The sequence below is a fragment of the Bactrocera latifrons genome, unplaced genomic scaffold (genome assembly GCF_001853355.1).
Source record: "Bactrocera latifrons isolate USDA-ARS-PBARC rearing strain unplaced genomic scaffold, ASM185335v1 scaffold_0, whole genome shotgun sequence".
Lineage (NCBI taxonomy): Eukaryota > Metazoa > Arthropoda > Insecta > Diptera > Tephritidae > Bactrocera > Bactrocera latifrons.
Window position 1 is genome coordinate 3,643,087 of NW_017534406.1, and position 27,165 is coordinate 3,670,251.

General features: G+C 39.9%; 1 protein-coding gene across 3 annotated transcripts in view; it reads right to left on the minus strand.

The window, feature by feature from the left end:
* Window positions 1-27,165, minus strand: part of LOC108974396 (putative uncharacterized protein DDB_G0291608) — a 244,796-nt gene that overhangs the window by 134,480 nt on the left and 83,151 nt on the right. For all 3 annotated transcript variants that reach the window (XM_018942397.1, XM_018942228.1, XM_018942314.1), the window contains exon 3: window positions 26,741-26,905. The gene's annotated coding sequence lies outside the window, so the exon portion shown is untranslated. The remainder of the gene's footprint in view (window positions 1-26,740; window positions 26,906-27,165) is intronic.

Here is a 27,165-nt window from a genome sequence, read left to right on the forward strand (position 1 = left end):
ACAAATGCTTTGAAAGTTCCAAAATCGTTAGACCGCCGCGGGGGTATCAAAAAAACCTCTTTAMCGACCGATAATTACATTTTGTCCATGRTAAAAAAAAACCCTTTTATGTCGTCTAGGACTGTTGCAGGAGAAATTGGGAACATAATCTCCAGTAGAACCGTTAGGAGGAGGTTAGCGAATGCAAATCTTCCTGGCAGAATAGCTCGCAAAGTTCCGCTCATGAGAAATGCGAATTTAAAAAAGAGGAAAGACTTTGCTCTTTCGCATGCATCATGGCATGGAGCAGAAGGCGAACGAAAATGGCGAAACATTCTCTGGAGCGACGAAACGAAAATAAATTTGTTTGGAAATGACGCAAATAGGACTGTGCGCAGACCACAAGGGAAAGAATTTCGTATAAAATTCACTAAAAAGACTGTAAAACACGGCGGCGGAAATATAATGCTATGGGGATGCTTTTCGTGGTACGGGGTCGGTCCAATTCATCGAATAGAAAATACCATGGACAGATTTGTTTATCGAAATATAATGTCGGAAGTCATGTTGCCTTATGCTGAAGAACATATGCCTCTTGTGTGGAAGTTTCAACAAGATAACGACCCCAAGCATTCCTCTAAAGCGGTGAAAGATTGGTTTCGGGAAAAGAAAGTGGAAAGTGGAAAGTGGTATCTAATATGTAAGCATTTCCGAATGCCACGTGGCAAACCATTAAACCTTGAGGAAAGGGGAAAAATTGAAGCGTATCATGAAGAGGGATGGTCGAATCGCGATATTGCGAGGCGGTTAAACAGATCCAGCTGTTTCATCGACAACTTCATAAAAATGGGCCATCTATATGGGAAAAAAGCGACCAGAACGGACATCAAGGATCGACAACAGGACGAAAAGGGAGATTTCCAGGCTTTCAGTGGAGGAAAACTGAAGCACAAAAGAGATAGTTGGAGAAATGGACTTAGGAGTAGGTGTGCGGCGCATACAACAAATTTAAAAAAAAAGATTTAACTCTCTCCTACGAAAAAAAATGTTCCAAATCAGCACTGCTATCTCAGCCTAAATTGGCTAGATCACGGTTTACTGAAAAATATATTTGTTGGGATGAAGTATAGAAAACTGTAATATTTTCGGATGAGAAGAAATTTAATTTTGATGGGCTGGATGCTGCAGATAAGTATTGGCGCAAGAAAGGTATTCCCAAGCAAAAACGTCAACGCCGAAACGCTGAAGGTGGTTCCCTAATGGTTTGGGCGGGAATAAGTTACCGAGGAACCACACCTATCTGCTTCATTAACACCAAGATGGACTCCGATTATTATATCCAGCTTCTAGATGATGTCTTAATATCGTTTTGAGAATATATATCTGTTCCAGAATATATTTTTCAGCAGCACAACGCAGCAACCCATCGCTCAAGGAAGACAAAAGAATTCCTATTGTCCCGCGGAATTCCAACTCTCTATTGGCCTGCGATTAGTCCTGACCTAAACCCAATTGAGAATCTTTGGTCACTGCTAGCGAGTAAGGTTTTCAGTCATGGACGTCAATTTAAGAACATTAAACAGCTCAAAGTAAAAAATTCAACAAGAATGGAGGAACATTGAGCCATCGCACATTCATTCTCTCATTAACTCAATGCCAAAGTACTTGGAAGAAGTTCTAAACAATAACGGCGGACATACTTCTTAATAAATTAATAAATATTTACCTAAGAAACTAAAATACTCTTGTGCCTTTATAATTATTTCGCACTAGATTTGAATTTTTTTTTTTTTTTTTTTTCCTTCTTGAAGCTCAAAGGATTAAAAATTTAATTTTTGTTCATTTGTTTTTAAAACGTTCTGAAGTACGTTAATAAATTTATAAATAAAATCACAAAATATTAGAAAATTCCTTTTTTAAGAAATCTTTTTGTAGTGCCTTTCACTTATTTCGCATGTCTGAAATTATCCATATCCTTAAGTATGATTTTTAATATTTTATAAAAATCCGTACAGTCAAAAAAGTGGTAGAAAATAAATTGTTTTTCCTGTTATTTAAAGGCAGTCACCATTTTGTAAAAAAACTGTCTAACTTTTTCACAGAAACAGACACTGTGGCATTATTTTTGATTAACAACTTTTTCTCTTCTGATTTCAGATTGCTAGGAGGGTTAAAATCGTGAGTTTGAAGGATCACAAGCCCTTCAAAGACGATCGAAAGGTTGTTGAAGACATACCCGTAATGCACGAGCTCCTCAACTGATGAACATATTAAATGAAGGATGTGACGCTACAAATCAAGAGAGCACAACATCTCTCGCGCGTCCATTTGAATGGTTTTGTATACGGGGCACGAAACGTGTTCTTGCTATACTCATGTCGATATAGCACAATTTTTTTCAAAAAGAGTCAGGATTGTGACCGAAGTTAAAACCAAAGGCGCAATGAATACCATCGATTAACGAAGGTATTCAACAGATTTGCCTTCGTATGATTTTTTCTTGTTCTCCAAACTGAAATTGTCGCTACCTTGAATCCGTTTTCAGTCAAGGAAAGAGACAAAAAAAAAATGCAATGAAGGAGCTGAAGAGCATCCCAAAAAGTGCTAATGAAAAGTTTTTCACGGAGTGGAAAAATCAATGACATAATTGTGTTACAAATAAATATTGAGGAATGAGAATGAGTAAATATTTTGCGTTTTATTTACAATCTCCGTGTCCTTTTTGGTCACAATATATAGTTTTGTTAGAGAACTATTAGAAAACACCAGGAAGTAATTTTCTGGAGTTACACCTCGCCTTCAAAAGAAACATGACTATGGCAGGTATTTCAAAGCGTTCCACGGCTTTTCGTGAACTAGAAAACAACTACCTCAATATATTTCATAAACCAGAACTGTGGTGGATATTTTCATTGGTTTCTCGAGAGTGTTAAGGAAGCTCAGCGGATATTTCTCTATCACAATTCTACTTTATACCCAACTTGTCCCCTAATAATGCGGCATTAATGGCGTGCAAAAGCGATGGACAGGCTTTTCTAAATATTTATCAACTTTTAAAATTGTTGATAAGTAATAAAATTCACAGTTTCTMTCAACAATGCGCAATTTAAGTTCCATTTTAGTAGTTAGAAAAAAAAAAAAAACAAAAAAAAAAATTGAAGAACTTAGCTTGGCAGCCAACACATTTTCCGCCATCTTTCTTTCATGGAAAAGTGCAACAGCTTGTCAATGAAATCAAATTTGCGCGGCGAAGATGAAGTTTAGAACGCGGACGCAGCATCATCAGCAACAGCAGCCAGCGGTTGCTTGCTAGCAGCCGTTATGATGGCAGCAACTTTGCGAGCAAACGATTTGTGGCAAATCGCTTTTCAATACCGACTTTTTCGACGGATTTTCCGTTGCATTATTTAACGTTTTTTTTTTTATTGTATTTGTATTTGTTATTGCCTTAATGCTTTATAACAGCAATTTTTCCAGCATTTTCTACTGCGGGTAATACCATTTTTTTCTAAATAAACAACAATAACAACGCAAATGCTTTATCTGGCTGGCAGGCAGGCGAGCACAATTGCACATAACTTGTTGCCGCTTAGCGTTGTTGTAACGCATGCTTAGCGCGTATGTAGCGTAAATACTCGCGCGTGTGTATGTGTGTGGATCCTAGTACTAGTATGTATGTGTGTGTATGTGTGTGCGTGCGGGACTTGGAAGTTTTCCTAAACGATTTTTATGTGCACATTAACCGCGTGCGCCCCCCGCCGTTGTGGCGTCGTGTATCATAATTCATGCGCAGCGGCAGCGATTACCCACAACCCACACCAGCAGGCAACAACAAACAGCAACAACAACAACAACAAATGTAATGGCAACAGCGCGTTAATAACAACAGCAATGGTAACAGTAACAATAATAATGGCAAGAATGGCAAAACCGACAATGGCAGCGGCAGCAGCAACAACAACAAAACTAAGCGGCAGCATTGTATTGCTTTCTATTTTTCCACAGGATGTTGCAAGCGGATCATCATCATGGCCATCTTTAACGCCATTTATGCCACGCAACCAGCCGCACGAACGGCATTGCCAGGCAGCGGCAACAACAACAACGACAGCCGCAACAATCGCGCTAACATTGTGGTGATTGCCAACAACAACAACAACAACGACAAAAGTAACTCATCAACGAAATCCAACCGTGTACAATGAGGCAGCCGAAAAACAGTTACAGCCAGAACAACAAGAAAGCAACAACAACAACACAAAAAACACGCTATGGCAAAGCTGTTTGCAAAAGCAAGAGCAACAACAAGCGCATTTTGATGAAAAAATGTGTATGAAAAGCAGCAACTCAAAGCTTGGCAAGCAATACAAAATTGTATAAATAACAACAACAACAACAACAAATTGCAAGAAACCAGCGCGGATTTATTTATAACGGTTCTCAGTTGTCTTCACCGTAATTGTTTCCTTTGTATATCCGCCATTTGTTGCCGCTACGTTTCGGTCGATGCTCTGCCTTGCTCTGCTCGGTTCGCCACATCAGCGCTTGAATTGAATTCCCAAACATGACACGCTCGCTCCGCCTGCATATGCACGCGCCTTTGGTCACCGCCACCAGCACCACCACCACCGGTCCCAGCGGGTTGTGGCGCAACTTTCTGCAACCTTTACAAAACTAACTTGCTTCTTTCTCCACAGCACCCGCTTGTCTTGTGTTAGCCTCACTCATGTGCTGGGCTAACGAAAACCGCTGAAGATCGGCCGAATTAAAGAAATTATAACAAAGCTGCAAACTGCAGAATTGCGAAATGGCAAAACTTGTTAGCAATGTGGGCGGCGATTTCTTGCTTATGAATTCGGCTTAGGTTTTGTCCGCTGCAGCTTGCATTCTGCGGCCGTATGCTGCGCTACATTGAGCTGCCAGCTAAGCCGCTTTGGAGTTTAGGAAATAGACACGTAGGCTTGCACTTATTCACACTTTTAAATATTTGTCTACGGAATACAGGGTGATATTGCATAGAACAACGATTTCTTATATTTGAAAGAGCGTTATTTCGCGATATCCGAAGAGCTTCTTGGCAGACTAGAAAGCTCTGCAGCAATATCAATTGGAAGATTGGCGGCGTCATATGAAGTCTTCACGAGGACCTCGATAAGCAAGGGGTTGGTGGATAAAATATGCCACGTACATTCAAGCTTTATTTGGGAGTGAACGCTTCAAATCGCATTAAAGGAGCGAAGGATTGCGCTCGAGCCTTCGACTCGCTGGCAGAATTTACAACATCTTTACTGACGGATCAAAAGTTGATAATCCACCTCATTACAGCGCCGGAATCTGCTGCACAGGGCTGGGTTACAGCCGACCGCTCAAGCTGTCGGAATATTGTAGTATCTTCCAGACAAAAGTCTTTGCGGTCAGGAAAGAAGCTGAGATGACAAAGAATGCAGGAAACCACATAAGATAGATTAATATATGTATACATACGTCGATATCCAGTCACAATAATCTCACATTGCATTTCTTCAATGAATGTTCTAAGAAGCAGCAAAGCAGAAGATGTAGTGATAGTCGGAAAGCAGCTGCTTATAAACTGGGTTACAGACCACAAAGGAAATCTGGAAAACGAATTAGTTGATGAGTACAATCCGCCCAGCTATCGAACTAGTAGAGGAAACACGAAAGTCACTAAAAACGAAATGAAGTGAAACAAATGAAGTCTACGAAAGGGCTGGCAGACGGATCAGTTAAATGGGATGGCTCAAGGACACACAGGATCGTCAATATCATGTGTAAGAGCCCAGACGCAGAACTGTACACTTTTACAAACACGGTTTCGAAAGGACTGCAGGATGCTTGCTGTTGGCGTAATGGCAGTTCACAATTTACGGAAATCAAACGACAGAGGAGTGGATCCCACTAACATGGAAGTAGACAAAAGGGAGATGCTGGCACACTTCCAACGCCTATGTCCAGTCTTATCTAGAACTCGTCTTAGCTATCTAGGAGTTTGGCAGTGCAAGGCTCTCGATGAAGTATCAAAATTAGAAATCGAGTCTAACTTAAAGCTCACAGTAAGCATTGAGACCCGGCATCATGAATAATTCAGCTCAAATTGTAATGAAGCACCGAATACTATTACTAAAATGAACTGTGAAATAATGATTAAGACCAAATTTCTTAACTTCATTTGAAAGCGAACGTATTTGCAACCATGGAAAGATTCCAAAATAAATACGAAGGCCGAACTACATGGCAGCGAACATAAAACTTATTGGCCGAGCGTGAGCAACTCGGTGTCGAGCGTATTTCCACGGCTCTCTCGTCTACAGACCGCGAGTTTCGTTAATAAAAATCCTGCTGTCTCAACCAGTACCAATTACTTTGGGAGCCACTGAAACCTCGGATTCTCTCTTAATGCTTCTCTCAAGCTGGGCTGAAGTGAAAGTCCTCGAGTGAGTTACATTCATTTTCCTTGACTTAAGTTCGAAAAGATTTGACGTTGCTCCCATAGCTGAACCAAAAATCATAGCGACCGACAATTTAATGAACCAATTGTTCACGAACTTTTGTAATTCTGTTTAGACTCCAACGCAAAACAGCAGGCTACTGCCAGGAGAAGATTTAAGCCACTCGCACACAAATTCTAAGCCATATTTTCTTGGCAACTTCTACGGCATGAATTAACAGCCTGTTTCTATTAATAAATAAGTTAATACAGATACTTTAAGTCATAAGTTTGTCGGCGCGTACGTGCAACGTGCCACAAACAACGCGAGCGCGCTCTGCTCTTTAAGGCCACACTTTATGAGTCCAATTGGAGATACTAATTTTCGCCATGTTCGCTAAATTACCGTGCAATTTGATGTTTGCCAGACAGATTTCTGCCTTTGGCTTTGTTGTTTCGCCTTTTGTTTTCTTTTCACATTGATTTTCTTCTTCTTTTGTTTGTTAAATGAGTGTGATAATTTTTAGCGCAGCGGCAAGACTTCGACGACCGCCGGCATTATTGAGTGCGCAAAAACTTAGAAAACTTTCAGTCTCCGGCAAGGAAATGGCCTGTTAGTTGTGATTTAATGTCTGTTATATATAGAGAGATGTTTGTGTGTGTGTGTTTAGAAGACACTAGTCCTCGTTGCATGAATGGCAATGTTTTTGTAATCGCTTGTTTATGCGGCGCACTTAGAGGTGGCGTGGATAATCACGATTGTAATAAGACAATATTTATGATTAACTCGCATCAATTTATGAGTTGCTGCGAAAATTAAAGTTTAGCATCTCACTGAGTTTATGGTACAGTCATGCGTAGAAAGGAGGAATTTTAAAAGTACGTAATCTTACGAAGTGTTGCAGTTAGCATCTGCTGAACTTCATGAAAAATTATGGCTCAATATTTGCTGAAGTACAAGTATATGCTTGTTTGTAGAAATACTAGAAATATTCTAGAACCTCCAGAGGTGATCTAATAACTGAAATTATTTAAGGAATACTACTACAGCCTGCTGAAGGACAGTGAAAGCATCATGCCAGGTGATGGCGAACCTGAAATTCGAATCGCTATTACCCCTCTGAAGAACAACGAAGTGGCGGGAACGATGGATCGCCGGCCAAGCTATTCAAACACAGCAGCGAGAGACTGATAAGCAGCCCCATCAGCTTCTTTGTAGAATATAGTCGGACGAAACCATGCTCAACGATTGCAATTTAAATGTGTCTTCCCTAATCCACAAAATGGGGGATTCCACAATCTGCGCCAACTACCGTGGGGTAAGCCTCCTCAACATCGTTTATAAGGATATATCGGGCGTTTTGTGGGTAAGATTAAAGCCCATAGTCAACAAAGTGATTGGACCTTCCCAGTGTAGCTTTAGACCTGGAAAATCAACAACCGACCAGATATTCACTATGCGCCAAGTTATGAAAAAGACCTGTGAAAAGGGAGCGACACACACCACCTCTTCGTCGGTTTGGCTGAACTTGGTATCCTCGCAAAGCTAATGAGGCTGTATAAGCAGACGTTAGTCAATACCAAAAGATCCGTTATGATCGTTAGGGCCCCCGCCGAGCCGTTCGACACCAAACGGCATTTCAGACAAGGCGATTGTGAAATAAAGTCCTCTCTGAACGAACAGAGACCAAATTCTTCAACTCCGACCTGTTATATGGTGCAGAGGCATGGACGATGACCGCATCTGTTGAGTCAACTTTTCGAATGTTTGAGAGAAATATTCTGCGAAAGATTTATGGGCCTTTACACATTGGCAACGGCGAATACTGCAGTCGATGGAACGATTAGCTGAACGAGATATACGGCGACATTGACATAATTCAGTGAATGGATGGAAATACTTCAAGTCTGAGAGTATACGACGCAGTAGCCGCGGGGGGGGGGGAAGCAGAAGAAGAGGAAGACGTCCACTCCGTTAGAAAGACCAGGTGGGGAAGCACCTGGCTATACTTGGAATCTCCAACTTGCTCTAAACAGGTATAAGGATTTATTGAAAGATTTGAATTTGAATCCACGTTTTATGAATAAGACCACAACGAGGTGGCACCGATTCCAATTGTCACAAGATATATTTGTTCAGCGATGAAGCACAATTTTGTTTTTATTGGGCACATTATGAACAAAGTTGTCGCAGTTGGAGTGATGATAATCCACAAGATAAGTGAAAACGCGGTTGTATCCGCAAAAAGAGACTGTTTAGTGCGATCTATGGACAGAGGGAATATAGCGCCATGATTTATGAATATTTCCTTTCTGAATAGGAGATTGTTCATGAAGGATCTTTGGTTTCAGCAAGACGATGCCATACAACCAACGAAGCAATCAATTTACTAAAGGAAACTCTTGGTGGAAGCAAACTCAGTTCGATGGCTTGAGGTGTGACCTCAAATGTCAAAGATGGTGCAATTTAACACCGCTAGTACTCTGTCTACACTAATAAGCTCGGGACCAGGGACGCCTTCGAAGAGCATATTCGGCGCGTTATTGCGGACATGAGGCCGTACGTCGTGCGTCTGTGGCGTGGCCTCAACACTGTTGAACCATCTTTGTGGGGTTATGTGAAATCGTTTGTTTATGCAGATAAGCTCTAAGCCTTGTAACAAAATATTCACCAATGGTTTTAAAAAAAAAGTCAAAAGAATATCAATATAATTACTATAAAACTAAATATAACCTCAACAAAATTCTGACACTTGCCAACTATTACAGGCACATTGTATTTTCATTTAACATTTTTTCATGCATTTGCGTAAGAGAAATATTCAAAGCTGAGTGAGGAGCAGCAATATATCTTCGACTTGGCAGTTTAAGCGCCTAAAGCAAAAATTGCTCGGTCGCAGTAGGCGAACCAAATTTCGAAAAATGATGAATGCTCGAATATAAATAAAGCCATGCATTTAGGCTTGTCCTGCCACCATTTGTCAGCTACACACACAAACACATGCACATAAAGGAATACATATGTGTTCACATACGAACGAGATGACTTTTCCTTCCAGCAGTGCAGTTAATCCTTCAAGATTTCCAGACTACCCACTCGGCCGACATCATTATTATTTTTCGAGAGATTTTTATGTTATTTTGCTTGAAGAAACCTTAATTAATTTTCCGTTTTGGTACTTGAAACGTCTTTTTGGCAATATTTCAAAAATGCAGAGATCAACCAACCGAACTGACAACGTAGCAGCGGCAGTGCGACAACCGGTTTATCGGCAGAGCTTACTGTGGTGCACTGACAATAGCCAGCACAGTACCTGCTGCTTCTTCTTCCACATGCTTGGCCGCCACCGCCGCCGCTTGACGCTCACCACTTGTGCTTAAATAATCCTGCTTAAAGCAATTTATACAGCAGACAAAATTTCGGACAGCATTCACGGCAACTTGTTTATCTTTGGAAACGTTTAAGAAAGCAGAAATTTTGTGTGGCCGACATGTGAAATTCGAGCTGGCCGCTGGTGCAACAGCACAAGTGGCAAGCGGCTGACAACAGCTGTGGCATGCTGGACAGCACATAATCGAGTAAAATATATAAAATACACAACTGTTTTATGAAAATAATTGGAAAAATATTGTCTGCATAAGTGCCTACAGACGTTCTCTTTGCACGACCTGGCTTTTGGCGCAGTCAGAAGAAGAAGTTGAGATATTTCGTGTTTTCAATCACTCGGTTGGCCATCAGGCGAAATTCTTGAATTTAATTTTCTTTCACTTAAGACAAAGTGGCATTTTGTATGTTACTGCATTCATTTGCATTCGTCTGTTGGCTTGCACAAGCCGCGCAGCACCCAAAAGGCGGACACTCCTTCGGTCACCCTCAAATGCCCACGCCCGCTGCTGGCCGCCGCAGCTAATAAAGTAAATGCTTGACATAATTTACAATTACCAGCTCTGGTTTATTAACTTTTTATAGCTCTACTTTTCTCACTACGAGATGTGTTTGATAAGTCAGCTCTGTTTAGAAGTTTCTGCTTTGCAAATTCGATTTAAAACTGTATTGTGTGCAACTCTCCAAGTTTGAGCTAAAAAGTCTTCAAACCTTAGTAAATCTCTTGGTACTCCAGTTTATTGAAAAAAAATTTGAGCTCACTCCAAGTTTATACCTAAAAAATCATGACCGAAGCTCTTGAACATCTAGTAGATCCATCCGTTCCCACGACAGTCGGGTTTACGTAACCGGAACGGACCCGAATATTTATTCGGTCAAGAACTGTCAATTCGGCAGAACTCTGCCGCTACAACAACAACAACAACAACATCTAGTAGATCTATTGGCACTCTAGTTTATTGAACAAAATATATGAGCCCGGGTTCATCAAGGTCTGCGATGAGATAATAACGCAGGAATAAGTCTTTGAAACCTTCTTACGGAAAGTGTGCAACTTTTCTTCAAAAAAAAAAAAAAAAAATATTTGAAACAGGAAAATGGCCCGTCGACAGTTTATGCAAAAATGCAAAAATATATCCACGAGAACCAAATGTTCAAGGAGTCACAGTGTTAAAATGAAAATAATTCCGTGATTGGAGTCATTGATACTAAAAAAATAAGCGCAGGAAAACCAGCCGAACCATGGTTCTTTTTGCTTGGCTTCAAGTACTAATACACTCTCGGCAGTAAAAGTAGAAATATTGAACTGAGGCTTTCTACCTCTCTCAAGCACTGGCGCTACACAGAAATAGTTCTCACGGCAATCGGGTCTAAGTAACCGGAACGAACCCGGATTTTTTATCCGGTCAGGGACAGTCAACTCGGCAGTATTCAGCCGCTACATATATATTCGAAAAGGGGTCAGCCAGTTTTATATACGGAGAACTCTAAGAACGACCATTCAAGAGACCTGAAATTAATAATAAAAACTGTTACCTGTAAATTTCTTAGCAGAAAACTGTGCAGCAACATCTAAAGCGCCACTACTGACCGCAAGATAATATACATACAGAACTTTTGGGCGTAGCTCGGCTTGTAACGGAACTTTGATTGGCGACGAGTTCATGATCACTATTTTCATCTGGGAAAAAAAAAATTCAGAGTAAACTTACTGGACTTTTAAGAACGGCTGACAACTTCGAGACAGATCGAGTGCAATGAGATAGCGGTACAAATTGCGTGACGTACATTGGTAGAATCATGCATTTGGCGATACCGGCAGATAATTTAGAACTCGCACTAACCACAGGAATTCTAAAGCATGACATTTTCCATCCTAAAGGATGGCTACTCCCATCGACTACCTGAAACTAGTTTTGCCAATATGTTTGTAACACCCAAACTTCTTGAGATACCCACTTGCACATCAATTTTTCAATAGGGACGCTACAAAAGTAGACCGATAAGGACAGCAAACGACGTCATATTTTCTCCGCTCTTTTGACATTTCACTTCAGTAAACTTGGTCATTTCATAATGAAAAGATGTACGATCCAACAACGAATCAAAATTATTAAAATTGAATACTGAATTTCGGAGCCGCAATTTTAAGAGCGCTACGTCCACTTTCTGGTCCTCATAATCGTCCTGTCAGATCAACTATTAAGAGTCTAGTCGAAAAATTTGAATCCACAGGCACAGTACAAAATGCTTCCATGCCAGTGGGATAAAGAAGTGAACGTGGCGTGGAGAATATTGCTGCCACTAGCATATCAATTGCGGAAGATCCAAATCTGTCTCACACACGTCGTTCTCCAGCGTTGGGCATCGCTGTGACGTCGTTGTAGCGAATTTCGCGGAAAGATTTTGGCCTCCACTTTACACGAACAAATTGACGAAAGAACTGAAGGAGCTTGACAACCGGAATCGTCGTACCTACGTGAATTGAGCTGAGCAGCAACTTGAAAATGATCCGGATTTTAATCGAATAATCAGCTTCAGCGATGAGGCTCATTTATGGCTGAATGGCTTTGTCGATAAGCAAAATATGCGCTATTGGTCAAGCAGCAATTCACACGTTCTCCATGAGTCCACATTGCATCCCGAAAAAATTGCGGTTTGGTGCGGTTCAAGAAACAAAATGTTACAAATAAGCCGTAATGATAAATTACATGCAGAAAAATTATGAATAAGATTGCTTTCGCTAAACTTGTTTATGAATTCGTCCCGGAAATGCCAATCGAAGTTAAATTAAATAAGATCTAACCATGCAGAATTGCGAAACTATTTTTATTTTATTTTTTTATTTTTTTTTTTCAAAAAATAGTCATTTTTGTACCTTGAAAGCCAAGTCAATCAACACCTCCAACAAGCCTCGCATTCCAATTTTTCATTTTTATTTTTTATTTTCGCTTTCCACTTTTACTTTATTGGCAAGTACATGTCAAACAAACAAGTAAAATGTATTATTTTCGCTGCGGGCAAGTGTGTGCGCTATTTGTTTGCGTGTGTGACTGCCCAACCTTTGACCATACAGAAATCCATAAATGTCATCAACGTCATTTCTATTAAGATTTATTGACGTGTGAATGAACGGTGCTCGCCTTCAATACCATTACTTTTTTTCACATTCATATTTCTTCCGATTCACAGGCACACCACCACCAAACAAACAAATACAATAATGATACACATGTGTGTCTGTGTATGTGTTCAATGGCAATTGGCATAATAAAAACCAGCAAAGCAAGCCTCCCTCTGACCATATAGCCGAGTATTTGTGATTTTTTAAATGCCGTCACCAACAGCATTCACTCCATTAATGCCATTAATGTGGTAGCCCGAATGAATGATTCAACCGAATCTTTCATTTGGAGTGTAATGTGCGTCATTTTTTTTTTTCTGTCTTCTGGCTGTCGGGTCTTTGTTTGGGTGTGTGTGTGTGCGGCTGAAGCTGAAGCTGCGTCTGCGCAATGGCACCGCGTGCACCGCAAAGCCACATAAACATTAGCGGCGGCAATAACAGCAACAACAGCAACAACAACCACAATGACAGCATACTCATCAGAAGCCGCAGCACAAAAGCAAATTACCTCTTCGCAGTTCACTTTTTATTGCCTCTTTCGCGGATTTTAGCAAATTGATTTAAATTGTAGCGTTTGTGCCGATTTTTACTGTTACCGTTGCTATTGTTGTTGTTGYCGTTGTTGTAGCAGTTGCCTTTCTTACTTTGTACGGCGCGCCTCCGGGTCCGGTCCGTGCCGCCGGTGTCTGTCTTGGTAGCTCAGCTTCACTGAGTGCTCGCTGGCTGACTGCTTGGCTGTCGCTTGTCTGTTGGCGGATTCCGGCTTTGCTCATCGTTCCGTTCGTGCGCCGCTTGAGTAACTGTGTCTGTCTGTCTGCTTGCCTGTCGGCGAGTTATGGTTTAACAGTTGGCAATTGCGCGAAATTTATTGTGCAGCCTTTGTTTTCTTCCTTAAAGATTTCTTGCCGTCTTGAATCCAATTGTTTCTTAATACTTTTGCACATTTTTTTTAAATTTTTTTTTTTTTTTTTTTTGGGCTTAAAGCTCTTTAGGAGCGTCATTAGCTTAAACGGTGTCATTTCTTGGTAGAGAATTGAATAAAAATTATTTTAATTGCCACTTTGTATGCATAAATTATACGCATATTTGCGTGTGCCGACCGCCAAATAAATTTGGGTTTGTGGCATGCATGCGAAAGCATCTAAGATTTATGTAAATATGTGCGAAATTCGAAAGTTCCTGAGAAAACGATGCAGGAAAATTCTTAGAATAATCATTAAGCGCGATTTCGTGGAGACAGTAGCAAACAAATGTTTCAAGCCCGAGCCGGCTGTAAAGACAGGAATGGGAACCGGACAACAGCCACCCAAATTACACCCGAAATTTGAAAAGAACACCTCTCAAAACTGCTAAATGCTGAAAGCAGTACAGCAAGGGCTTAAAAGGAACGCCAGTAATCCACTGTCACAAACCTGTCGTCCCGCCACATAACGAAGACGAGATGAAAACAGTTCTGAGACGGCTTAAGCACAACAAAATCCCAGGTGTCGCTGGATTTTGGGTTGTCGCCGGCGGCGAGGAGCAAGAAAAGGTGCAGTTTCTAGCTGAAAACAGAGCTGCCATTGCAGCAATGTCCAGCGGAAAAAAGAAGCGAAAATAGTGGGTCTTGTAGTGAACAAAGGCAAGACAAAGTACCTGTAGCCTACACACAAAGACCTCTTGCGTCTTGGCAACTACGTCACTATTGGAAGCTACAAACTTGAAAAAGTTAATTTAAATCTGAAGAACAAGCGCAGAACAGATGCTACAGATCGATAGGCAAGAAGTTTTGTGTTCACGACTCAGACCGACCCACGGTTTCCGGGAGACGAAGGACTGGACGACAAACCCGAGTCTTTTAATTGGGTATAATCGTTTATTCGACTCAGACCGACCCACGGTTGTAGTGCCAAATCAGTAGAAAATTTCCGGTAGACGAAAGACTGGACGAAAAAAACCGAGTCTTTTAATTAGGTATAATCATTTATTCGACAATCGACGGCCCTCATTGATCTTTTTGGTAAAACTCAGAATGTAGCTTGGAGCTTAAGCCAGTTGAATGGTAAACTTTTTATAAACAACTTTAATTAGTGGCACTTCTTTCCTCTCTCTCCTCCGCTGCTTTCTTTATCTCCACCTCAACTGCGAAAACTACTTGTTAGAGCGCGGTACATTTGAAAAAGTTCCGACTGACTTCATAAGACTTTGAAAAGACTCGTGTATGATACGATGCATGAAAGGAAGTTTTTGACTGGGTCGGGCGGAGAAAATTGCTCGAGTATCTGTAATAGGAACAGCGAATTTCTGTCTTCAAATTGTAAAAAGTGTACAAAAACCACTGGCTCAAAGAACCCACTACTATCGTGTTCTCTAAGTTTGGTTGCTCAATTTTTTGTGGATTAGCTAAAATGAACCTTAGGACTTTTACTCTATGATGGTCGTTTTATTTAACGAAGTAGTAACTTTGACAATATTAAATGTCAGACCTTTTCAGCTATAATGGTTCAAATAAATTTCAGCCGAGATGCCCAATTTTCGACCATATTTTTCAGCAATTGGGGTCATACATAGGTTAGGCGTTAATCGTCTAGAGTTTATCTGCGTATACAAGCGAGTTCCCATAATCCTACAGAAAATAGTCTCGACAGTGTTGTAATGCACTCTCCAAAAGCTTGCTTCAATAAATTGATTGTTTTCTTCAAATTAAATTGATTGCTGAGTCGGCTTTATGGCATGTAGCGCCGTCCTATTGGTACCAAAGATCGTCCACATAAATATCCTCAGGCACAAAAGTCATTAGTCATGGCTCTATGACGTCCCCCATTGACTATAACATTATGAGCGTCTTTGACCATACAGAAGATAGAACTTTTTGAGGATGTAAGTCTTAACTTCTTGTATTGTAAAATAACACCAGAAGATGGTGAATCCGATTCCCCAATTGTCCGTTCCACCGCTCGACCATAAAGAAATTCAAAAAGCAATTACCCCTCTGAAGAACAACAAAGCTGCGGGGGCTGTGTTGAAGTGTGGTCTGCACAAACCACAAAAAGAGAGACCACACAATTTGCGCTAACTGCCGTGGGATAAGCCTCCTTAACATCGCACATAAGGTTCTATCGAAAGTGCTGTGTAAGAGATTAAAGAGGATCGACGCACACCACCTCGAGTGATCGAGTATAAAAGACGAACCAACTCCAACAAAAAAATTATTGACTCATTCAAAACCATACTGTAAAGAAAACTCCCGTAATAGATTCTAGATATCAAACATAAGCCGATGCAACTGCCAAACTTTGTGGCGATTCGTCGTAAGTCGTGAAATTGCAATGAAATCTTACCATTTCGAAAATGGAATTTCACATCTAGGTTCAATTAGAGAAGGCAGCCATAAAATGTAGATTCTTTATAAGCAACTAAAATATTGAAACAATCATATTTAATTATATGATTCAGAAAAAACAAAAACAGAATAAAAATCAGCTGTTCCCAAAATAAGTCAAAGTAAAATATATACTCCAGTATAATACTATTTTTGACAAAAAAAAAAAAAATCGCCGAAACTGCAACATTCTGCGGCAACTTCATTGTTATCATTGCTCTGCTTCCGCTTCGCCGTTGAACAAAAGGGATTTTCCACAGACACCAAGTTTCGGTTACGGATGGTTTATTTTGTGCAATATAATAATTCAGTTTACCGCAAATTAAACGCAATTTTGTGGTTGTTCTTGTATATACACACATTTATATACGAAAGCCTGCATGAAAACACAAGACACGAGTTGGCCAAGAACATCAACGGCTTACGGGTTGCGGCTTGCGGCATGAAAAGGAACGATTACAACTGAAACAATATGCTGTGCTTGCAAGTCTTTGCTCACATGAGTCAAGTTAATGATGAACATGCTTTCGTTTAAGCCGAAAATATATAAAAGTAAGCAGAGATTTCTTACAAGCACATGCGGGTTAAATTATATACAAAAGAGTTTTAGAGAAACAATGGCAAAGCAAGCAAGAAACTCGTTTCAGGAATAGCGAAAACATTTTAATCCCTTTAAGTACTGAGCTTGGCTAAAGGGAGAGACGGAAAGAGAAAGAAATCAGTGGATACAGCTGTAAACTAGGTTGCGTTAATCTATCGAAGGCTGTGGTAAAACGAAAATGACGATGCGTTCCAATCAAAGCTTCGTCAGTTATAGGTAGAAATTCTTCGAGCGGTATGTTTCTAACTTATCAGTCAGATAAAGATCATACCAGATTCACCTTTATTTAAGAAATTTGGTGAGGTTAAATTGCATAATGGTTGCCCAAGTGGTAGGCACACTAGTATGCCAGATAACTTCTAGAGCTGGATCGCCTGTATGGACGCACACTAACCTTCAGACATGGTATGAGATTCTAGATTTGACAAAGTTAGGATAGTTGAGATGATTCTACACCGTCTTATTCTAAGAGACTTCTACAACTGGCATATGATATGATTATTATGATTTATTCCTCGACTAACCAAGGATTGTAGTATCTGTGTTCGCCAAGCTCATGTGGGTCTCGATCGCACAAAAAAGCAGCCGAGTTCCGTACAGTTCCATTTCTGAAAATGGGATTATTAAGATTTATCGAAACTTTCGGTGACAAAGCTTTGTGTCGCTGCGTTCACCAAGTTGCTTTGAGACTCGACCAAAACATAAACAAACAACGGAGCTCCGGCTTTTTGGGATTCCACTGATCATGAGAATGCGGTATCTTGGGAAACTATTTGAATGAAAAATTAGTTAAAAACAGTTTTTTATAAGAGTATATGGAGTGGAAAAAGCATTCGAATCGGTCTCGTGATTAAAACGAATAGACTAGAAAATTAATGTAGGATCATTGCTGAAATACCACAGCCTGAAACGCTCCGGTAGGATTGGTACTACTCAGTGTCGGATCTACGGTCGAGTTTTTTGCTTTTTCGATGAAATCCCAGCCAGAAACATATAAATTTCCACTCTTCCTGAGGCGAATTGTAAGGTGGGGCCTGCTCTGGCGAGTTCACGTTCAGCTACCAGGAATACCTCGTTATCCCTGAACCCATCGCAAGCTTATGTGTTTGATATTACATTAAATTTCTCCACTTGCGGCACTCGGTTGGGTTAACGAGTTAACTTTCCTGCTACTGATACTTGATTCTTCAGAGCTGATGGCAATTGTTAATCCTTTGGCAAAGGTTGCCTGTTGCACTACGAGTTACTTAAAGAGATTGGAGCTCTACCTAGTTTACAATATTTAGTTCTCATTCGGTTCCCATGGTCATGTCGTATGAATTTGAGCATCTCTATACAGCGTAAATTCTATTGGATCTTGCACATTCCGACATCCTCACAACGACTTTCTTTTACGAGAATGAAATATGGAGCTCTAAAACGTCTGCAACATCATAACTTGTAACCGCTTGAATTCCAAAAATTTGGCAAGTCAGGTGAGCTCTAGATGTTGGAAGAAAAAAAGAAATGGCAAGTGGAGTTCTGATAAATCTTCAGCATCTTAATTTGTAACCGCTTGGATTCAAAAATTTGGCAAGCCAGACGAAGTCAAGAAGTTAGAGTATGTCTCTTCATCAGCTCGCTCAATTTGTTCTTTAGCCCATCGCACGTAATACATCTCTTGATCACAGATCGCACTAGGTTAGGTTAGATGGCTGATCAATGATCACACGTGGACTGTTATATGTAGTCCTTTGTGAAGACATAGCCGAAAATGCCGAAAATTTAACCAGAAATGAGATATTTTGTTCAAGGTCCGAGAAAAGAAGGACAATTTTAATATTTTTTTATTTCCTACGTTCAAAAACGAGATTTAGATATGTACTAACAGAATATGCTTAGTTTTTTAATTTTATATGAACGAATAATAAGTATGCTGTCCACGGCGAGAGCAGTTTTTTGAGAAACACCCAGGGAAATGCGGTCTCAATGGCGGAATTTTCAACATTTTTGTATCGAAATTTCAGCAGATATTGTTCGAATATATACCTTTGATATAACATATTATATTTTTTAAATATATTATTGTTAGTATTAAAAAAAAATCTTAAAAATACCTTTTTTTTTGTACCTCTGAAACCCACCTAACCCCTGAAGGTATCCGCTCAGAAGTGTTTAGGTATTGACCTCCCACTCGAGCGACAGTTCAGAAAGAAGTGTTGAATAATTTTCACCTCATCTTCGTCCATACAGCTTCTGCAGATGGCATCTAGTAAACTTCCAACCTTACAGCATGGACCCCAATAGGACAATGGCCTGTTAAAACACCCACAACTACAAATACATCACTCGATCTCTTGCGATCACTCTTGGGCCAGAAGACTTTTGCGACCGTGCATCTAGCGATCTCACTAAAGACCACTCCGCTCAGCGCCGTTATAACCTACTAGCCTTGGGTCTATGAACATCTTTTATATCTCGACTTTCGACATTTTTATTAATGATGATGAGTTGGTGACAACAAGTGCTTGCAAACGACATAGTAACACCAACTACATGGACACGAAAAAAACTGAATTTAATTTTATATTGTCAGAACCAGCTGCCATAATTTGCGCTAATTTATCTTGGCTTAAAGTCCAGTGACAAATGCATGGCTGCACCACCGAAAGCATATTACAATATTTAGTTTATGTAATTGGTTCATTAATTTTACGAAATAAAATATATAATATAACGAGTTTGCCGTTTATAGCGAATTCAATTATCATCAAAGCGGCGGCTGGGTTAGACCGCAGACCGAGGCCAATGAAGCCGGCAGCAGGCAGCAGCCCTGAGGAGAAAGAACAGTGTTGCCAACAATAATGTGAAATTTAAAACAAAAAACAATTTAAGCCGCAGCAAACATAAAATGCTTATAAACTAATTAAGTGATACAGACAAGCAAGCTTACATAGAGGTGGACATATATATGTATGTATGTATGTAATGTATATCGGGTATATGGGAAGCAACATACGTTCGGAAGCAAATAAACATAAATATTTCACAGAGTGGCATGTACAGTATGTCAACACACATAACGGGTGATCCAAGTAGAGGTAGTAGAAGATCAATCTGAAGAGATTCAAGAGCTGACATTTCATTCCGAAAAAAAAACAACGGTTTGGTGTGGTTTGTGGGTCGCTGGAATCATGGGTCCATATTTCTTTAAAATTGATGGCGGTGAGAACGTAACCGTCAATGACCGTCAATCGATATCGTCATCGCGCCATAATAACCGACTATTTGGTGCCTGAAATTGAAGCTCGGGATCTTAGCGAAATTTGTTTTGAACAAGACGTCGCCACTTCACACACACCGCATCAATCAATGAATTCATTGATAGAACACTTCGGTGCGCAGATAATTTCACGTTTTTGGCCGCTCAATTGGCCACCAAGATCGTATGATATCACACAGTTAGACTTTTTCCTGTGGACATATGTAAAGTCCAAAGTCTGTGCGGACTATACCGCTTCGACTCAGGCCTTGGAGCAAAACACAACGCGTGTCATTCGATAGTTACCAGTCGAAATGCTCGAACGAGCCATCGAAAATTAGACTCAACGGATGGACCAGCTGAGACTTAGCTCCGTCCAATATTTGAAAAAGACAATCTTCAAAGAATAAATGCCAAAGAATGTGTTTTTCCGAATGATAATAAACAATAACCATTAAATTTAAAGTTTCTCTGTTTTTTTCTTTAAAAAAGAACTTCGAAAGGAATCACCCTTTACAGGTATGTATGTGTGTATTTTTGTAAGCTTGTGCCTACCTATATGCTTATGTATGTAAGCAGAGACATGTGCAATCAATAGAAGCAACGCACGTTGCGTTACAAGCACCGACCCACCGCTAACAGCCCATTGACCAACTACACCATTAACCGCATTGCCACCACATACACCGCATTTTCGAAACATACATACATATACACATGCACACATATATATACATGTAACTTATTTAAGCAAAAGAGAAATATTAAAAAGTGCAAAACAAAAAAAAAAATCCAACATTTTTCATTCAATAATTAATTATTTCATTTGCAGCGTGCGAAAAGTGGGCTGGGTCGTTTGCTGCTGTTGAAGGCAGGCCAAGTGCCACACACACACACATAAACTAATATACACATATGTGTATACACATAAACCTACATCAAACCACGCATACACACAAACAAATATAAGCACTTTGCGCGCAACAAAGAAAGGGTGAAAGGCAGTCGCCGCCACCACACAGCGTTGCCACACTTATTTATGTAGAGCCAATGTTATTGTTGCAAATATGTGTGAGTTAATGGCGCAAATGCGCTTAATAACAATTATCTCCACTGACACATAAAACAAAAGCGAGGTGAGTGTGCAACAACAATAACTACAATAAAAAAGCGCGAGCGTAGTAATAATAACGCTGCAGTCATAAGCGAGCATAAAGCGCGGCAACGAAAACAAATGGCGGCAATACAATTAAAATGGCATGAAACGAAATTAATTGAACGTCAAAATGTTCGCATCGGAGCGCAAATGCACTTTAACCTTTGACAAAGCGCATATGCCACACACATAGTCTGCTGCTGCTGCGACTAAATCTTACTTAATTAGTGGTTATACCGAAAATTTGCGGTTTGACCTTTTTTCCCCATGTGTTCCACCTGTTCGTGTGTGTCTGTCTATTGCGTTTGATAAAATCAAATCTGTAACAAATTGCAAGCTGCGGCGGCCATGCCACACCAAGCTGCATACAGTAAACTTTCTAATTATCTGGGTTTGTATGTCAGTTGGAAATGTGACGGACACATTTGCATACTTTTTAATTTCCAACTAATTATTTTGTCATTCCGGATATCGAATAATTCAAAACAAAGCAATTGCTTTTGTTATTTAGTTCAACTGGTTCCCAATCGCCAAAATGTTGCAAATGACGAATCGAACGAGCAACTGTTACATATAACATATACTAGCATAGTAACACAGCGGCTTGGCAGCACTGAAAAGAAGTGTCGAAAATTACTAAAACTGTCTGCGGTTCGCCAAATATTGTGGAACTATAAATGGTACTTTTTCCAATAGGCTTTTTTCACAGATCACGATGAATCGTGTCAAACTGTCATGTTATTTTTATTCAGTATTGTTTGGTAGTTCATCATGAAAAAACTTTCAACTGAGAAACGTTTACAGATCGTTCAACTTTATTACGAAAATTAACGTTCTGTAAAGAAATTAAGGTTAACATCTTGAGAGCCAGCATTCATAATTAGATAATATTCGACGGAATAGACCAGTACGCAGTGAAGAAAACATAGCAACCATAGCTGAGAGTGTACTCAAAGACTAGAATATATTGGATTCGGCGTCGTCCGCAGCAAATCGAACTGAAGTATGGAACGACTTGGCGCATTTCACCATGAGATTTTAATTGAAGCGTACAAAATACAGCTTGTGCAAGAACTGAAGTCGCCAGACCTCTATAAGCCATATCACATCGCTCTGTAAACTTTTGGAAACTTCAAAGAAGATCCGACGTTTTCGAACCAAATTTTGTTCAGCGTTGAGGCCCATTTCTATCTCAATGGGTATGTAAACAAGCAAAATTTACGCATTGAAAAAGCAAAAGTTTTGCAAACAATTTTGTATGGCAGCTATATGCTATAATAGTCCGATTTGAAAAAGAAAAAATTTCAGAGAGATTGTTTCATTGCTTTAGGAAACAAATAATGACAAATTTTGTGAAGATATTGGCCTGATATCGGCGGTTCCGACAAGTAGCTTCTTGGAGAGAAAAGTGTATTTGAAAAAAGTCAGATCGATATCTCAAAAATTGAGGGACTTCTTCGCGTGTACTATACAGACAGATGAACAGACAAACGGAGCGCAATCAAAGAAAATCATGGGGATATACGAAAATCGCGCTATATGAATGTGCGCAACGAACCGTTCCAAAAATTGAAGGAATCTACGTAAAGAAAGGGAAGTACCGAGATTCATAACAGGCTTAGGGCTGTCAACCCATCAGCATTCCTTAAAATACGATTTAGAATATTTTCAGAAAAAAATTATCAGTTTCTAACTGAGATCATTTGTCTACATCATTATTAGGCTCGATAAAGGAATAAGAGGCGTTTTTATTGACAATTTACCATTAGTGGCATCTGCAGTAAAACTTTTTGTTCCAGCCTTGTTCAACTTTCGGTAATTTCTATGAGGAATGTCCATGTAGTGACTTTCAAAGCTCAGCGGTATTGAAATTAACGATACAGCACATGACTTGACAAAGAAATATCTTCAATCCAACTTTGAAATTTGGAAAATATTTAGAAGCTTATATGTTAAGTGTTCTTTTAGACATGTTTCAGGTAAATAATTCGCCGTGTCCAATTTTCGACTATTTAATGCAGCAATACATATGTCAGCAATAACGTGCCAAATATATTCTTCTCAGACGTCAATCGTCTAAAGCTTATCTACATAGACAAACGATTCACATAACCCCATAAAATAGATCAACGGTATTAAGGACACGGTACAGGCCCATGTGAGATAATGCATTCCCCAAAAAATTCCTACGTTGGCTGCATGGCATGTAACGCCGTCTTGTTGGAATAAAAGATCGTTCCCATCAACACTTCTCCAATTAAGGCACAGAAAAGTCATTGCTCACAGCATTTGTAACATTATGGGTGGCTTCATTTCTTATGAAGTATAGACTAACGATTCCCTCAACACATAGAGCATACCAAACCGTCACTTGGTTACATACCCAACAATGACTTGTGGATTATAATCACTTCAAATGCTAAAATTTTGTTCATTAACATCCCGATTTAATCAAAAGTTAGCTTAATCGCTGAAAATTTTTTTTTTTTATGAAAATCGGACATCTCGTTTCGGTCCCATTCGTCGAACGAGCGACGCGCTTGATGGTCCTTTAGCTAAAATTCTTGCACGAGCTACATTTTGTAAGCCCACAAACCAAGATACTTTTTAAAAGTCTACCACAAAGTCATAGATAAGACTCATTGGGGTCTTCTTCAATATTCTGCTCCATAGCAGCAACAGTGTTTGTGGTGTGCACTGTTCATCATCGCTGAGAATGCGCATTATCCGCTAGAGTAAAACTTGGTTCGGAACCAATCCATTGTTGCTCATATTATCGACGCTGTTGGAGAATTATATCAACCGAATACTAGTCTTAGACGCTATGCGTCGCGTGTAACGAACTATTATAAATGTATTAGTAATAATAAGTAACGATTTGGAAACGTTATTCCGGAGTAAATCTGCTCATTATGAAATTGCGAACCAAACTGAGTATAAATTGTAAAATTATAGTTAGATTGTTGCTTGTCGGAAGTTCGTCAACTCAATGGAGATCACGATATCTGGCAGATAGTGGATCATGTGGTCACTATAAGAAATATCTTGGAAAAAAACGCATGAAAATAGGATGGTTTTGACAGCATGGAAAGGAGCAGCTTTTATGCAGCTATGTCTGAATGAAATGAATTTGATATCCCAGCAAAACTAATATTTGGAGAGGATCTTTCCGAGCCTTTCAATACCAAACGAGGTTTCAGACAAGGCGACTCTATAACGTACGACTTCTTCAATATACTGCTGGAGAAGATAATTCGAGCTGCATACCTTAATCGAGCAGGTACAATCATCTATAAGAGTGTACAACTGCTGGCGTACACCGACGACAACGATATCATTGGTCATAACAAACACGCCGTTAGTTCTGATTTCTCCAGGTTGGAGACGAAATATCACCTTTCATCAAACAAATAGTCGCGGTATTCGCGACTTGTCTCTCACATCACTGTAGACAGGCTTAACTTTGAAGTCGTAGATAACTTCCGTCTATTTTGGAACCAGTATTAACAGCAGCAACAATGTCAGCCTTGAAACCCAACTGAAAATAACTATTACCAACAGGTGCTACTTCGAATTGAGTAGGCGATTGGGAAGTAAAGTCCTCACTCGATGAACAAAGACCAAGTTCTACAAGTCACTCATTATCCCCGTCCTGCTTTATGGTGCAGAGGCATGGACGATGTCGACATCTGTTGACTCGATGTTACGACTTTGCGAGAAAAAGATACTGCGGAAGATTTATGGTCCTTTACGTATTGGCAACGGCGAATATAACATTTTGTGGAACGATGAGCTGTAGGAGTTATACGACGACATTGAGATAGACAGCGTATACGCTGGCTAGGTTAAGTTGTCAGAATGGACGAAAACACTACAGCTCCGAGAGTATTCGACGCAGTACCAATTGAAAGCAGAGAAAGACTCCTTTGGAAAAATCAGATAGAGTAGGACATGGCTACACTTGAATATGCAATTGGTCCCAAACAGCGAAAAGGACGACTGACGCACTGTTATAAATTCGACTATAACCGCGTAAACGGTGTCTACGCCAATAAAGAAGAAAAAAAAGACAAAATCGCCCACCTCTTTACATTAAAATATTTAATAACACTGTTGAGAGCTGGCATCATCTCATTTATATGAGTGGAACCGCCCTAATGTTAACACTTACATTTCTGCGATATATGCATACCTCAGTGTGTGTGTAAATATATATGTATGTACATGTGTGTGTGTGTGTGTTTACCGTGTTTATTAAGCTTTTCGCGTAGTTTTCGCATGCATAGCTACGCGCACAAAACGACAGATGAGTGACGACGACTCCACTGAACAAATGTTGCTGTTGTTGTGGTTGTTTTTGTTGTCGCTGTCGCTGTCATTTGTTTGCATTGCTACCTTAAATGGCATGAATTCTTAAGCACTCACTTGCGCAAAAGAGAACCACCAACACCACATACAAACACATTGCATACACACCGTGCAACACCTACAAGCCACAAGCTTCCGATTGTGTATATGTAAATATGAGAAATTAAAATTTGCACAACGTGCTCACTTGCAATTGCCACTTTTACTTGCTTATGCATAAAATAGCAGAGCCAACAACAATCAGATAACACTAACAACGCAACCGATGCCAGCAATGCATGGTCACATACCTAGACGCTGCCACCTTCAAAACAGTAATTCGCCTACTGAAATGGACAGCAGTTCCACGTTACTGCTATTGTTGTTGTTGGTGCTGGCGTTGAAGTTAGCGATGATGGTGACGAAGTGTTAGCGACGACGGCGATGACGATGACGATGGCGTTGGTGACGTTGACGAGGGTGGCTAGGTAAATGCTTGATCGGCTGGTCGATGGAATCGCTCGTCCTTTGCGCAAATGCTACTATAATCGCTGATTTTGTTGCGATTATTCGTGTTGTTGTTTTTGCGCTTATTAGTCTTGTTGTTGTTGTTGTTGCCGCCGTTGGTGATTATCATTTTATGGTATGTAAACAAAAGATATGAAAATCGCACTGACAGCTGCGCGAGCTTTCGGCACCAATGAACACAGGCAGTCGCACCAAGCCACACACACACGCACACACACAGGCGCATATAATTAAACCGCTATCACAATTCATATTAACAGGTAACAATGAGAACAATGCTTTTGTACCAGCAAATAAATGCGTTTATGAAGCGACTTTAATGAATATATATGCACACATCCATACATGCACACATACTTGCGCTGCGCCGCTGAAGGTGAAGTTGAAGTTGAAGGCGAAATGCGCACGGAGTTTAGTCACTGTCTATAATGTTGCATTCAGACAATATAATTGCATATTATGCTTGTTCCTTTGCCCACACACACACACACACATACAAATATTACATGGTAATAACGTAAGCGCAGGTGTGTGTGTGGGTGAGTGTATGCAGACTTAACATAGATAATTTACCTTTATTATGTTGGCTGGTTATTGGCTCTGACTGCCGTTGTCCTTTGCTCGCTGCTGCTGCTCACTATTGGCTGCCTGTCCGTCCGAATTCCGAATGGCGATTCGCTTGTCGTGCTAATTAGCGCAGAAATGCGTATGAAATTATGCACAAATTAATGTTGATGGCTGCAAAAAGGTAATAAGAGCATGCATGTAGTTAGTGAAATGCTCAGTGACAAATGAAGTTATACACACATACATACATACATACATATTACATATGTATGTATATGCTGTTATAAACATATATATTTATTGGTATTTATACTGCCCGCAAAGAGCATTTGTACACTGCTGGGAAATAATATACCAAATTTATTTTAATATTAATGGTTTCACAGAAATAGGTGGCAACTTTGTTCAATTACGTAATATAAAAAACTAAA